The following is a 15,095-nucleotide window of genomic DNA, read 5'->3' as shown; positions in this document are numbered from 1 at the left end:
AGTTGTTGTTGTTGGACTGCTCCCACTCTCGGACTCTTTCCTTGGTGTAAACTAAGAATCAATTCCTACAGGGTGAAAAGTTAGGAAAAACAAAGGCGAAGCAAGGGAGCTCCTTCTTCCACTCCTCACCTAACTCCCTCACTCACTCACCCCACTCGCAGCACTCTGTTTAAACAGCTCTCAGTGCAAAATCGCACTACAAAGTCTGTTTTTACAGGCCCTGAAACAAAGGAGCTTGCTGAGCCCAGCTACAGGAGAACCAGTTTATTCTAGTTTCCCTAATTAACTGCCTCTGAATTGTAGGCCTTGCATATCCCTTTATAACACTGCTTAAAGCTGGGAAATTTAGATTTTAAACAGTAACAGTAAATGTGAAACAAACAAAAGTTTGATTTTAGCAAACAGTTAAGACTCCCTGACTCACTCAACTCGCAGCACTCTATTTAAACTGCTCTCAGTGCCTATACATTTGAGGTAGCTATTCCCAGCACCAACTGACCGACCCACCATCTATTCTCAGCGCCAACTGACTGACCCACCATCTATTCCCAGCAATGACTGACTGACCCGCCATTTATTCCCAGCACCAACTGACTGACCCGCCGTCTATTCCCAGCACCGACTGACTGACCCGCCGTCTATTCGCAGCACCGACTGACTGACCCGCCGTCTATTCCCAGCACCGACTGACTGACCCGCCGTCCATTCCCTTGCACCGACTCACTGACCTGCCGTCTATTCCCAGCACTGACTGACCCGCCGTCTATTCCCAGCACTGACTGACTGACCCGCCATCTATTCCCAGCACTGACTGACCTGCCGTCTATTCCCAGCACTGACTGACTGACCCGCCATCTATTCCCAGCACTGACTGACCTGCTGTCTATTCCCAGCACTGACTGACCCGCCGTCTATTCCCAGCACTGACTGACTGACCCGCCATCTATTCCCAGCACTGACTGACCTGCTGTCTATTCCCAGCACTGACTGACTGACCCGCCGTCTATTCCCAGCACCGACTGACTGACCCGCCATCTATTCCCAGCACCGACTGACCCGCCGTCTATTCCCAGCACCGACTGACTGACCCGCCGTCTATTCCCAGTGCCGACTGACTGACCCGCCGTCTATTCCCAGTGCCGACTGACTGACCTGCCGTCTATTCCCAGCGCTGACTGACTATCCCGGCGTCTATTCAAAGCGCTGACTGACGGACCTGCCGTCTATTTGTTTCTTCTTCGGCCCTATGATCTGTCCCACAGTCTGACCTCTAAAGCTGCTCCCGATGATGCCGTGTTATTGGCCCAGAGACCCGCGGCATGTCAGTGCCTCTCGGCCCTTCAGACTCACTCACCCCGACTGGCTGTTTGCCAGAAGCTGCCTGAGACTCAGCATCGTGGCCTGGTCCAGGAAGGAGCTGAATTACAGCCTCATGAGGCAGCGTCCGTCCTCAGGCTCGGGGTCCATGGACTCGTCCACTCAGTTCCAGCCACAGGGAGTCGGATGATCTGCCGGTTCCCAGGATCTAGGCCAAGACTTTTATTCGATGGCCGGTGTTTGTGCTTCAGTCACTTGAGGCGGTAGTGGGTTTGTGGCGGCATTTAACTAATTTCCCTGTTATTTCTGTTGCGCTTTATATTTAATCCCCGTCGCCCCCTCGTGGGAAATGGGGAAGCCCACCCAGTGAGGGGCAGCCCTGGGATGAACCCACATCGACCAATCAGATTCACATTTTCACATCACCAGCCAATGAGATGTGTTGCCAGTTCCCGGGCTCCGACTCACACAGACAACACCGCCATCACACCTCCAGCACAAACACAGCCACCCCATTGGCCACCACTCAAACCCCACTCTGTCCATTCATTGGTACAAACCGAAGCCAATCCGGTCAAAGCAATTCAGGAGACAACAAACAGTGATCCGCCCTTTCATTGGAACGTCGCTGCCAATGGGCAGAGAATCTGTCAATCAACAGTGGACCCTGTTGATTGGTCCGTCTGAGTCCCTGGGTGCGGGCGCGGATTTACGCGAGCTGCAATTAGAATGAATGGAGCTATTGAAATAAAATGGCAGCTCGGGTATTCGGGGGCAAGTTTTGTGAATTGGCGACTCTTCCATGGTCATTGTTTGCACGGGGACACAATACCTCATCCGGGTCACCCTAACTTTGCAGCAGTTTAAAAATAACCATTTATTTCAGAAGTTGTCTTCGAACTGATTTAGACAGGAACACTTTGAAACCAAAACCTCGTGAAGGAGGTTGCCTCACACTGCTCCCATGTAGAGTATAACACTCATGCCATGCCAATCCTAGTGCTCAGGACATCCATTGGACCTCATGGGCACTTTTATAACTTAATTGAATTTATTTCAATACGCTGACACTCCTATCAGCACTCAAAATTCATTGGCCAGGAACAAAGCTCTAGACATGTGTGTGAGCACACATGCACAGAGCAATCTCCTGGATACAGAAGTCAAATTCTCAGTCAGCAGTCTAATCAAGATGCTGCTGACAGTGAATCAATACCATAGCTACTGTACTAGAAAATGTCTTTTCTCGTTATGATACTTAATGGAGATCTTTACACAGAGAACATAGCATTTACTGTGACATCTTGAGTCATTGAATAACCATGTTATTCAAAGTGGCTGATCAGAAATAGAAAGGCTTCTTGGCAGTAAAAACAGAAAATACTGGAAATACTCAGCAGGTCAGGCAGCATCTAAAGAGTGAGAAGCAGAATTAACATTTCAGGTCGATGACCTTTCGTCAGAAATGGAAGAAGTTACAGATGTAACCATTTATAAGCAAGTACAGAGCCAGAGAATGAAGAGGGGAGGAAAGAACACAAGGGAAGGTCTGTGATAGGGTGGAAGGCAGGACTGATTAAATGACAAAAGGGATGATGGTGCATGGCAAAAGGGGGTGGTAATGGGACAAGTAAAGAAACAAAAGATGGGTCAAGAGTAGTGTAAATAGCAGAACCATTATCAGCACCTGCTATCTGTAAAAATGGGTGTGGTGGTTGAGTCCAGAAGATTCCAAAGTACCCAATCGAAAGATGAGGTGCTGTTCCTCGAGCTTCCATTGAGCTTCGTGTGTAGGAGTGTAGGAGACAGAGGTCAGAGTGGGAGTGGGATGGAGAATTAAAATGGTAATTGACCAGAAGCTCAGGGTCACACTTACGGACTGAACTGAGGTGTTCAGCAAAGTGATCACCCAATCTGCATTTGGTCTCTGTAGAGGAGACCGCATCGTGAGCAGCGAATACAGTATACTAAATTGAAAGAAGTACAAGTAAATCACTGTTTTATCTGGAAGGAGTGTTTGGGATCCTGGACCATGGGAAGGGAGGAGGTAAAAGGGCAGGTGTTGCATTTCCTACACTTGCATGGGCAGGTGTCGTAGGAAGGGGAGCAGGTGTTGGGGGTGACTGAAGAGTGTACCAGGGTGTCGCGGAGGGACAGGTCCCTTCGCAGTGATGAAAGAGGAGGGGATATGAAGATGTGTTAGGAGGTGGCAGAAATGGTGGAGGATGATCCGTTGAATGTGGAGGCTGGTGGGATGGAAGGCGAGGACAAGGAGGACCCTATCGTAGTTCTGGGAGGGAGAGGAAGGGGTAAGGGCAGAAGTGCGGGAAATGAGATGGACACGGTCGAAGGCCCTGTCAACCACAGTGGAGGGGACTCCTCGGTTGAGGAAAAAGGAAGGCATTGGAAGCACTGGTGTGGAAGATGGCATCATCAGAACAGATGCGATTCAGAGAATGGAAGAGTCCTTACAGGTAGTGGGATGGGAGGAAGTGTAATCAAGATAGCTGTGGGAGTCGGTGAGCTTTTGGTAGTCGCACAGAGTTGTGGATTGTTTCAAGCACGGACAAAATTGAGCATTAAACTGATCTTTGAAAAATAGCTACGATACAAATAAGAACCTAGGCATTAAAACAAGCCTGCAGTATACCTGTATTGTGTTTCTGTACTGTTGACAATAAAGTAAGTTGACTGCAATCCTCAGAGGCCCTTGGTAGCAATTTCACACCAGGCATAAAAATAATAGAAGATTGCAATTCTCAATTTTCTTTAGAATGCATTAGTATACATAAAAATGTTGCTGGGGTATTGAGGGACATTGTCAAATGTATCCCCATTTGAATGTCACAGTTAATTCTGTGAAACTGTAACTTACTTGTCAAATATATATCCAAGACAACAGTAAACTAATTAATCTGCAAGTTACACCATGGGCGATGTGCTAATATTTTTAAAGATTCTATTCTAGTCAGGGCTATCCCCTGCAGCTGATGAACCCACAGAGAAACCTTCTAAGGCAGTGCAATGCAAATACAATGCCCCACATGCCTCAATCAGAGTTACTGTAGAGCACACCATTGGAATGCTAAAGCAAAGAATGTGTTGTCTGGATCATTCATGTGGAGTGCTCCATTATAGCATTGTAAAGGTGTCCAAAATAAACACGGACTGGTGCATAATTTTGCAATTTAAAGAGGAGTAAGTATGCAGCAAGAGGAGATCCATGGCACAGCAGGAGGAGATCCATGGCACAGCAGGAGGAGATCCATGGCACAGCAGGAGGAGATCCAAGGCACAGCAGGAGGAGATCCAAGGCACAGCAGGAGGAGATCCATGGCACAGCAGGAGGAGATCCATGGCACAGCAGGAGGAGATCCATGGCACAGCAGGAGGAGATCCATGGCACAGCAGGAGGAGATCCATGGCACAGCAGGAGGAGATCCATGGCACAGCAGGAGGTGATCCATGGCACAGCAGGAGGAGATCCATGGCACAGCAGGAGGAGATCCATGGCACAGCAGGAGGAGATCCAAGGCACAGCAGGAGGAGATCCATGGCACAGCAGGAGGAGATCCATGGCACAGCAGGAGGTGATCCATGGCACAGCAGGAGGAGATCCATGGCACAGCAGGAGGAGATCCATGGCACAGCAGGAGGAGATCCATGGCACAGCAGGAGGAGATCCATGGCACAGCAGGAGGTGATCCATGGCACAGCAGGAGGAGATCCATGGCACAGCAGGAGGTGATCCATGGCACAGCAGGAGGAGATCCATGGCACAGCAGGAGGTGATCCATGGCACAGCAGGAGGAGATCCATGGCACAGCAGGAGGAGATCCATGGCACAGCAGGAGGAGATCCATGGCACAGCAGGAGGAGATCCATGGCACAGCAGGAGGAGATCCATGGCACAGCAGGAGGAGATCCATGGCACAGCAGGAGGAGATCCATGGCACAGCAGGAGGAGATCCATGGCACAGCAGGAGGAGATCCATGGCACAGCAGGAGGAGATCCATGACACAGCAGGAGGAGATCCATGGCACAGCAGGAGGAGATCCATGGCACAGCAGGAGGAGATCCATGGCACAGCAGGAGGAGATCCATGGCACAGCAGTAGCAGAGAACGAGGAGAGGAAATGGAGGAAACAGAGGTGCAGCCAGGAATATTGGAGCAGCAAACACGAGTTGATAATTGCTTTCAGTAATTCCCAGATTCAGTGCTTGCAAAAGTATTGCAGATGAATGAAACACTACACTGTAGTCCCAATTTTCCAATAGCAGGAAGATCAGGGCTGCACACACTTGTGACGTGGTCTTCATTAGAATAAACTCTCTTGCATGGAAAAATATGCAGGGAGTTGCAAAATACGGCCAGCCAGTAGCTCCTTAAGGCTACTGGTCCATAAAGGGGAGATAACTTTTGACTCTGCAAACAAACCGTTTAGTGGGTGAGGATCTGGGTATGAGGAGCAATGTGGGAAAAACTGCCCCATTCACTTAGAACACCTTGGATGTCCATATGCAGGAGGTGTGGCAAAGGAAGATACCTCTTTTTGGAGCAGAAGACCACCCTCCTGTGAAGACTGAGGTGCAAGTTGCATGGGGGGTGATGGCAGAAAGAGTGAATTCAACTTCCCAAGTCCATTGTACCTGGAAGCAAATGAAAAAGGCATTTTCCAATATCCGGATAAGTGCCAAGGTAAATGCACCCTCCTTTGCATATATGCTTAATTGATTCTAATGGAAGAGTTCCACTTCTGCACCTTAAGGTAGAGAGCACACAGAGAACATTTACACCATTTCATTGCACTCTTACATAAAACAGAGCATGGAGGACACAGTTGTAGTGGGGCATAGTAATCCCTTGACCATGGCAGTTCTAAGTTCTGCTTGCATAGGGTACTGGCTGATAGCTCATTTGCAAAGTAGTTGTCCCATTAGGGAGGTGGTCTGGGCAAAGGGGCGCTGTTTGGGAGTTCAGCATGTACCTATCATCTCTTTTATCGTGTTCTACTTGCCGGTCAAGACTACACACAACTACAGGGAGAGGATGAGGACAGGTGGGGGACAAGCCATTAAGCAGCTCACATCACATAAGGAAACAGCCTTTGCCTTTTTCAGCAGAGAAGATGTAGAAGGCTTGGCAATGGCAAGGTTGGAAGCATGGTGCCACCATTCAGCAAGTATCCTCCAGTTGTTATGATCCTTCATATCCTAGCTTGTTTTCTTAATCTTAACAACAGGGGCTTTACTAACTAAGCAGCAGCAGGATGCACAAAATATTTTATGATCTTGCCTTTCTTTGAAGGCATTGTATTGGGGAAGCATTGTAACTCAGTTTTCTTTTCTCTTCCTATAGATTTCTTTCAAGATGAGGCGAGATGAGATGGTTCCACAGGCCATAGCACATCACAGCACTCCTCCACTCAGCATCAGCACAAATACTTGTAACCAGGAACATGTACTCAGTGAATTTGAGAAAGGGACACAAGGTGAATGACAATTCACAAATCAAAAGGAACAAGTGGAGGTGGTAGGAGAGGAAGAAGCAAGCTCTGGGCAAGCTGCAAGCCCATACTGCATGTCAACTGTATGGACAATGAATTTGCATCCTACGGAGCTCATGTTCAAATGAGACTTGAAGCAGGAGCAAAAGGCATTTGCTACTATCTTTGAGACAGCTATGAGTTGTCTGCAAGACCTGGCAAAGAAGATGCACCTCAAACATCATTGCAATTCTGTGGAAAGACGTTACAGGAGTGCAGAGTACCATGGAACAAATGGGATCTTCACATGCCTCTGCAGGGGGCCTCCAAAGCAGTATGGAGCATTAAATAGTGTTCTCTCATGAATGCTGTAACTGGTGCCATTGAGAGCTTGGGCACCCTGCCACAAGAATCTTTCACTGTCAGGCAATTGGTTGGAAAGAGCAGTGATAGCGTGCTTTACCCATATCGGAGACATTCCCACAACTGCTCTCAGGCATATCATGGGCCATCCAGCTGGGATTCCCAGTCCCAAGGGTGTGGCAGGAGAGGAAACTGATGATGCAGTTTTCTCCCAATGTAGCTGCAACACCTCCCACTCCAGCCTGGCCTCTGATAGGATTGAGGAAGTCCCTGAGAGCAACTACTTAGTTGTTGCACATGGCTCCTGCTGTTTAAGGGACATTGCATTTCTCTACACCCAGAAGTTCAAAGCCACGACCATCCTAACAAGGCCATACCACCCAAATTCAACCTGCTGTCACAATTGCTTCTCCCACTCATGAAACACAGTCGCAGCCTTAGTTGCATAGTAGAAGTACATCTTAGAGCGTCAACAAGGGGAAGCACAGGCATGTGTGGAGGTTCTTTGAGAAGATAAAATTGGTTTTCACAACTGAAAGTGTTTCTTGATCAGAGTTCCATATCAATCTCCCTGTACATCATCTCTGTTCATGTCCGCTCTTTCTCATCTTCATGGCATTGGTGAAGTCTTGGAAAATCTGGGCTAATGTACGCAGAAACAAATTTGTCAATTTCCATCTATTGTCATCTTATCATCTGTTATTAAGATGGCCCTTTCCAAAAGAAAAGTCTGCACAGAGAAATAAAGTGCTCAAAATGCCTTACCTACAGAGGCCCTATTCTGCTTACTACAATGGTTCCGCTCGATGAGCCTATAAGATGGGTTTTAGCATTTGTTCATAACTTCCCTGATAAAAAATAAACCACCGATTAGCATTACATTGGAGGTATCCAAGGTAGGAAAGTCTTTCATTCTACTAGGGCAATTCACACTTCATCTAGAGCCATCCTTTATTCCTTGAATATCTCTTAATGTCTCTCAATGTCTCTTAATCTCTCCTGCTTGCTATCCTGTCGCTGACCTTCCCTTTTGTTCTTTCATCCCCTCCCCCTTTTCCCAGCCCCTACTTGCTTTAAAATCTATCCCCTTTCCTGTTTTTTTCCAGTTCTGACGAAAGGTCTTCGACCTGAAACATTAACTCTGTTTCTCTCTCCACGGATGTTGCCTGGCCTGCTGAGTTTTTCCAGCGTTTTCTGTTGTTATTTAGGAAAGTTCCTCACTAGCTGGGTAATGTGTGCACTTTCTCATACATCCATGCATTCTTACACTTTTTCTCTCCTCTTCAATTCTTTATTTCTTTGCATGTTTGTCCTTCCATTTTGTGGCATTGCTTGCTGGTTCTGGACACTGAATACTTTGGTGCAGTAATTCCGGTCCCAACGCGTGAGTACGGACGGTGTACTCACGCGTGGGCCCGTTGGAAGTGCCGGATTCCAGCATGCACAGCGCATGCGCGGGAAACCGGCATTTCCTCTCCATCGAAGTAAGGGGTTAAGAGGTCCAACGCGTGCGCACAGGACTCTGCGCGCACGCATTGAACTTCCTTCGTTTAGACAGGTTTGCGCGTGTGCAAGGGACTGAACTTTTTGGAAATGAAAAAAGGAGGCGTAAGCAGTGGATTCTTGAAGGTAAGTGGTCTATTATTTAAAATTATTACATTTTTTCCACAGCTTCATTGTTTTTAAGGACTTTACAGTAAGGTAAGTTTATTTTTAGACCCGAATTCGTAAAAAAAAAAAATTTTCAAAAATTTTATTAATTGTTTTAAATAGTTTTTTAAAGTTATTTATAGTTTATTTAATTATTGGGATGATTTTTAAAATTTTAATTAAAGTTAAACTAATCTTTTGGGCGCCCGTACTTTTCATGAGTTTGACAGTCTTTACTATCAAACTCATGAATGAGTTTCCCCTCCCCTGATTGGCTGCAGAGTGCTCACCTGATCCCAGCTGGCACATCGCACTAACTACGCCACTGGATCAGGCAAGCACATCGCGCCGACATTGGACCGGGCCAGTGACAGGAAATGCAAGCAGGCCCGGGCTTCAGATGTCAGTGCGCAGGGTGAGTGCAGATTGGGGGCTTGCACGCGCGGCAAGCACCCGATCCTAATTTCTGGCCCATTATATTTAAAAAACCTGAAGCATTTAAAGCTTTGTCACACACGTTCAACTGTAAGAGCTGCTGCAAGAACTTCTGAATTTTACCAAAACTTGATTAATGAGTTCCTCCAGAAAATAAACATGCTGGAAGCTATGTATGTCTTGGACCCTATATAAATACAAGCTGTTGTTGTCTTTGTTTAGAAATAGTGTACTTTTATTTGAGCATTGGCTCAGTAAATTAAGATGTTTTAGATAACTCTTTATAATGTTTGAAGGCTTTCTCTCACTAGAATCTGGAGCTTAAATTTTCTTATGGATGAGTGCAAAGCAACTTTTGTGCAGCTTCAGAAGGCCCCATTTTTAGATACTTAGATATTCCATGGTGGTATATAGCATTTGCATGCAGATGGAGTGGGATGTACATGAAGAGGGCCAAAGAGAAATACATTTGATTTTAGTGCAAAGCTGTGAGTATGAAGTTTTCCCAGTAAAAATGCATTCAGTTCTGTGGTTGACAGCTACATTTCAGTTCATGTTAACATTAACGTTTTCAAAAAAGTCAGGAAAGTGTCTTTTCTTTCAAATGTTCCCCTCCCCCCTACCTGGTTCTTGTTGGAATGCAGTTCCACAGGTGCTAGCAGCCCTCCACTACCTCATCCAAGTGGCCATTCTTCAAATGAGTTCAGACAGGGAGTACTTGCAGGATGCTCATTCATGGAATGCATGATTTTGCACTCACCTTACACCTTCCCCATTACCCAATTGTAATAGTCCAATTCCCAGCTGTTTTGGTTTATCAGCACAAGCCAGGAATTGAACCTGGGAACTTCCAATCTATATGGTTTAGGACTACATAAGATGATGTCTCTGCACACTAGGAGCCCCACAGTTTTGTTTTGTTTTGTTAAATCACAGATCTTAATTGTGGAATGTTTCTGGGCACAGGAGTAATGTTGGACAGTATGTAGGTCCATGAATGCTACTGAAGCACTGTGCTTATACATCATTGAATAAATTTTCAATGTGTCTTTTTTCAATCTATAGTCTGCCCTTCACCCTAAAAATTTCTACTCCTCTCCTGAAGATGGAGCTTTATGCTGGGGTATAGTTCCGTAGGTGTCAGCCACCCTACAGTGCCTTGCACAAATGGGAATTCTTTATGTGTGAACCCAGTCAATGAGCATCGGCAGGCTACTTGACAGAGGGCATCTCATTCGAGTGCAATCCTGTTCTCATCTGACCTCAACAAGTAGACACTTTCCAGCAGAGGCCCCCTGATTTTCTTTCTCTCTCAGGGAAACCTGGATCAATTTTAGCAGCCCCATTGCCACCCTGCCTGAGATCAGCTACCTCAACAATGAACTTCTCAGTCTGTGTGGCTCAGCTCATTACTCAACTGAGTCATTGGTGGAGCTGAAAATGCCTTTCATATGTATTTATATGCACCAACTTCCATCTCTATGGCATCAAGCAGCACTGCAAAGATATACAAACTGTTCCTTCCCCATGGCAACGTTGTTGGGAATGTTAAGCAACCAAAGTTAATTGATTTGTTACAAAATGCACGTCTGTCAAGAAGTCTGATAGAAATGGAATTCTTCTGCACTGCAAATTGAATACAATTTATTGCCATGCTTGAAAAGCTGCAGTAGATTCCCATAATAGCTTAATGAGTTTATTTAGTGAGTAGCTGAGCTATACAGATCGTAAGGTCCCAAATTCAATCCCCTGTTTGTGGTGATTTAGCTGATCTTACTGAGTTGGTGGTAGGAGCACTACAATTGGCCTCAGTGCTTATGGGTGATAGGAGAAATCAGTTAGGGTTCTGATTGCTATCCAATGGATGTTGGGTGAGGACAGGAGTGACCTTGGTTGTGATGTTCCATCTCGGTTGAATGGCATGCAAAACTGTCAAGGCACATACATAAATAATTGGCACATAGGTGAGATACTGGAAGGCAAATAGTACCCATAGATGACGGAGATAAATCTAGATCAGTATAACAGGAAAAAAATAGTACTGAAAGGGTCCTTTATGTTACAGCACTCCTGCCAACATCAGCTCAGACTTTGGCAACAACACTGTGTGGTAAGGGAGACATTGCCACAGCCTTCTTAAACCTGAGACCTGCCTAAAGAGTTGGCTTTTTGTGATTGTACTTGGAACAGTTCAATGAATGAGAAAATTTCCATAAAATTCCAGTGTTCTGTCTCCGGGAATCTAGAACACACTGGATCCTTTAAAAATATCAGCTAAATGGAGGTGTGAACAGGTATCTCTGAATATAGTGTATGGAGCACATGTCGTAAGGAGATGTCAAAAGGTGATAACTGTAATGTTTGGTCTAGAAAGTGCAAATATGACAATCGACCCTTTCATCTGTTCTTGAGAAAAACATTTCCACACTTCCTAAATACAGGGAGTTGAGGAAGTATTCACATAAACAGTGCAGTATTTATGTTCATTGAAAACATATGGCGAAACTCAATTAAGTATCGGGCAGAGATTCCTACAAACCCACAACCCCATTTAATACTGGAAGTCTTACAAAAGTATTGATGTACAGAGGATTTTCAAATAACCTGCTTATAACGGGACACATTTATATACATAATAATTGAAAGGAAATTGTTGACTGATGCAAAGTTTCTGCTGGGATTTTGCCAAAGCAGAAAATCCTGCTTAATAGATTTTCCTACCAAATATCGACATAACACTTGATGGACAGGATTTAAAATCGATCATAAATGTATGTGAAACATTTGAGATAACCTGCAATAGTAATCAGAGATTTAAATCCCCATTGTGTACATGGCCAAAGGCTGTATGCTCCATTGAGGAAAGGGAAGTGGAAAAATCATGTATCATACACATAATAGTACAAGAGTCGAAATCCGATTTGCACAAAAACATCAGTATCAGTTAGTACAGGGCCAATATGACCACTACATTACAACTGGTAATTTACCCTGTGAAACCTGTAAATGTATCCTAAGAAAGGTAACACAATATTAAGGATGTCATGAATAAAGTTAAGTTTTCATAGATTTGTAATGCTGAAGGTTGTTGATTTCCCCACATCAGCTTTATTAGCTTTAGAAACGAGGGGGAGAATTTTTCGGGTGGGGTCAGCGGGCACGTTTGGTGGCGGGTCTGGTGGGAAATGTGTGCCTACCCTTGTGTGTTAGTTGGTATAATTGGACTAGGATGAGGGTGAGTGTGAGGGGTGACTAGTGAGATGGGGAAGTGATAATGTAGATAGAGAGGGATGGGTGGAGGTGCAAGGTAAGTTGGTGTGAGTAAGGATGTGCAGGAGTAGGGTAGGGAAGGCAGAGTGATGGGGATGTGATGAGTGGCACAGCAGGATGAGGTTGTGTGTGGCTTTGCAGTAACATTTCGTGATCTAATGAAATCATTGAAAGGTTTGTGCCACTGCAGCCTGGTCCTCCTGACCACATCCCTGCTTGTGTCCTCCTGTGCAATGTGCAACCAGGTTTCATTGGTGTCCTAGGGAGGTCTCTTCCGCCCATTGGAAGGGAAGAGGACCTCCCTGTGTGCTGTGACTCCCTCCGTAAGCATATGGAGGGAGTCATGGGAGAGCTTGGGTGCAGCCGTGCATCTTTGTGCAGTGCTTGTCAGTGTTTGCAGCACCTCAATGCTGTCGACAGCACAACTGGCAAAATCAATTTGCGCATGGTCCCTTTAAGGAAACAGGCTGATAACATGTCATCAAATGAGGTCATCAGACCCGCTTCCTTCAATTGGCCGGCAAATGCACTGGGCGGGCTTAAAAAGCCCAATCAATGTAAAATCATTCTACACAGCAGGCTAGAACCAACAGTGGGGTTGGGACCCGCCACCCACGTCGCTCGCCACGGACCTGCCGAGGTAGGGGAAGTCGTGGCCATTTTGTTTAATTTCAATTTTTAATTTGTAACCCCTAGTGTCCCTCATTTGAATTTCCAGTCCCTAGGTCCAAATCTGCAGTTTAAATCTTAAAATGAAGTTTAAATTTAAATAAATTCTATTTTAATGCCATTTTTATCCTTCCAACATCCTGTTTCAATGTTGTGGATAGACAGTAGGAAAGGACTGTGAGAGAGTAAAAAGATAGTCAAGAGACCTAAGCTAAGGGGAAACATGGTTCAAGGTCAGTATTAGTCCAATCCCAGCAACAGTGCAATATGTGCAGTACATCAGATGTGGAATTTCTCTTGGTCCTTAGTTATACTATTTATAGACTGGTACCAGAGCACTACGCTCCATTTATTTGAATGTCTGGCAACATCTGTTGCATAAACAAAATGGAACCATTAAAAGAAAAGGCTGTTGTCATGACACTTGGGAGTTTTGGTCAGGCGATTAAGCTGCTCCAAAAACTGCTCTCAGCATCTGCTGCGTTGCCTACTAAGGGAAGTTTGTGCAGGAACAGACTTCATTTGCTGTAGTTAAAATTCTTCAAATGCACTCCTACCCCTCGCTCACTCTTACAAGGAGATAGCGGCAAGGAGCTGTGCCAGATCAACCCAACTTGCCACCCCATCTGTTTGCTCTTGTGTAAAGTGCATGACCTTTGCTGATTGTAGAAATGTTATGGGTGACACTTATAGCTCCCCAACTGTTCAATGAGAGTAGGAAGGTATGAGCTTTGATTCCCAGTCTGTGCTGAGTTAGCAGATCTCAGATGGCATTTGACAGGGCTGCTGCAATTGGTCTTCGAGCCCTGGGTTAGGGAGGGAAAAATTGGACAGCATTCTCACCCTGATCACTATCCAGTTACTGGTGCTTAATGTAGTACAGGTGTATGGACATTAGATGAGGTCAGGGTTAAGCTAAACTGTGCTGTCCCTCCCTCCATAGTGAAACAGCATGGTGATATTCACTATCAAGTCTTATCCTTGGAGAGGCTCTTGGTGAAGTGCTGGAGGGTGCCCAGGAAGAATTCTTCAGGACAGTAGGGAAGTAAAGAAAATTTTCAGTCAAAATTGGTAAGATAAATGATGAGCCAAGGTGACACAGAATACAGACAATGTAAATGTATAGAACTGTTTTATTCTCGAGAATGACATGCATCAGAATAAATATGCTGTGGTGGAGCCACTAAAGGACTCAGATAGTTTGTATATAATTCCCTTTAACAACATGTTAGCTACAGCCTGAGTCTGTATCTTTATTTATACTGTTTATACTTGTACAGAGCGTGATTACTTTAACAGCGCGGGTAAACGCGATGACGTCATGCCGTTCATCACGTGATCCCCCACTGGCGGGAAGAACGCCATGACGTCAACCACGGGACCGCCTGAGCAGTCCTCGTGGAGCCTCCGAACTGAACAGACCTACACTCGATGTTCTCTTGCAGTTACTTGTTTAAACCTGTTAGTTTCCATTAAACTTCGTTTTGTTTGACCGCCTGAGTGGACCTCAGTCTTTGGATAGGAACTAGACATTCCTACAATGCCACTTTTTTTTATCCAGAATGAGTAGTTGTCATGTTTAATGAGTGATACCTGGAAAATTGTAAATGACACATGGCTGTGAGGAGAATTGTAGGTATCTATCAGTTATGATGCAGGAAAGATAATGACATTAGAAATCAAAGAACAAATAAAGCCCAATGGACCAGTCAAGACCATTGCTTCCATAGACCTTGAAGAAAGTTCAATTTTGGGATCTTCTGTCATATATCTTAAAGCGCTAAACCTTAGGATCATCATTAGATGGTTCATATAAAATATATGGTTCCAGGATGGCTAACCAAAAGCTTGGTCAAAGAGGTGGGCTTTAAGAATGGTCTTAAAGGAGAAGAGGGATGTGGAGA

At 45.3% G+C, this 15,095-nt stretch overlaps 1 protein-coding gene across 7 annotated transcripts in view; it reads left to right on the top strand.

The window, feature by feature from the left end:
* Nucleotides 1-15,095, top strand: part of pxylp1 (2-phosphoxylose phosphatase 1) — a 574,980-nt gene that overhangs the window by 142,498 nt on the left and 417,387 nt on the right. Inside the window, exon 1 of one of the 7 annotated variants that reach the window (XM_085990498.1) lies at nucleotides 14,177-14,262. The exons of the other annotated variants lie outside the window; for them this stretch is intronic. The gene's annotated coding sequence lies outside the window, so the exon portion shown is untranslated. Of the gene's footprint in view, nucleotides 1-14,176; nucleotides 14,263-15,095 lie in introns of those variants that run through there. 7 annotated transcript variants of the gene reach the window in all.

Source organism: Somniosus microcephalus, chromosome 6, assembly GCF_052327205.1.
Source record: "Somniosus microcephalus isolate GS21.2 chromosome 6, FLI_Smic_1.0, whole genome shotgun sequence".
In the NCBI taxonomy this organism is placed as follows: domain Eukaryota; kingdom Metazoa; phylum Chordata; class Chondrichthyes; order Squaliformes; family Somniosidae; genus Somniosus; species Somniosus microcephalus.
Note: the sequence above shows the minus strand (reverse complement) of the source record. Positions and strands in the feature narration are given on the sequence as shown.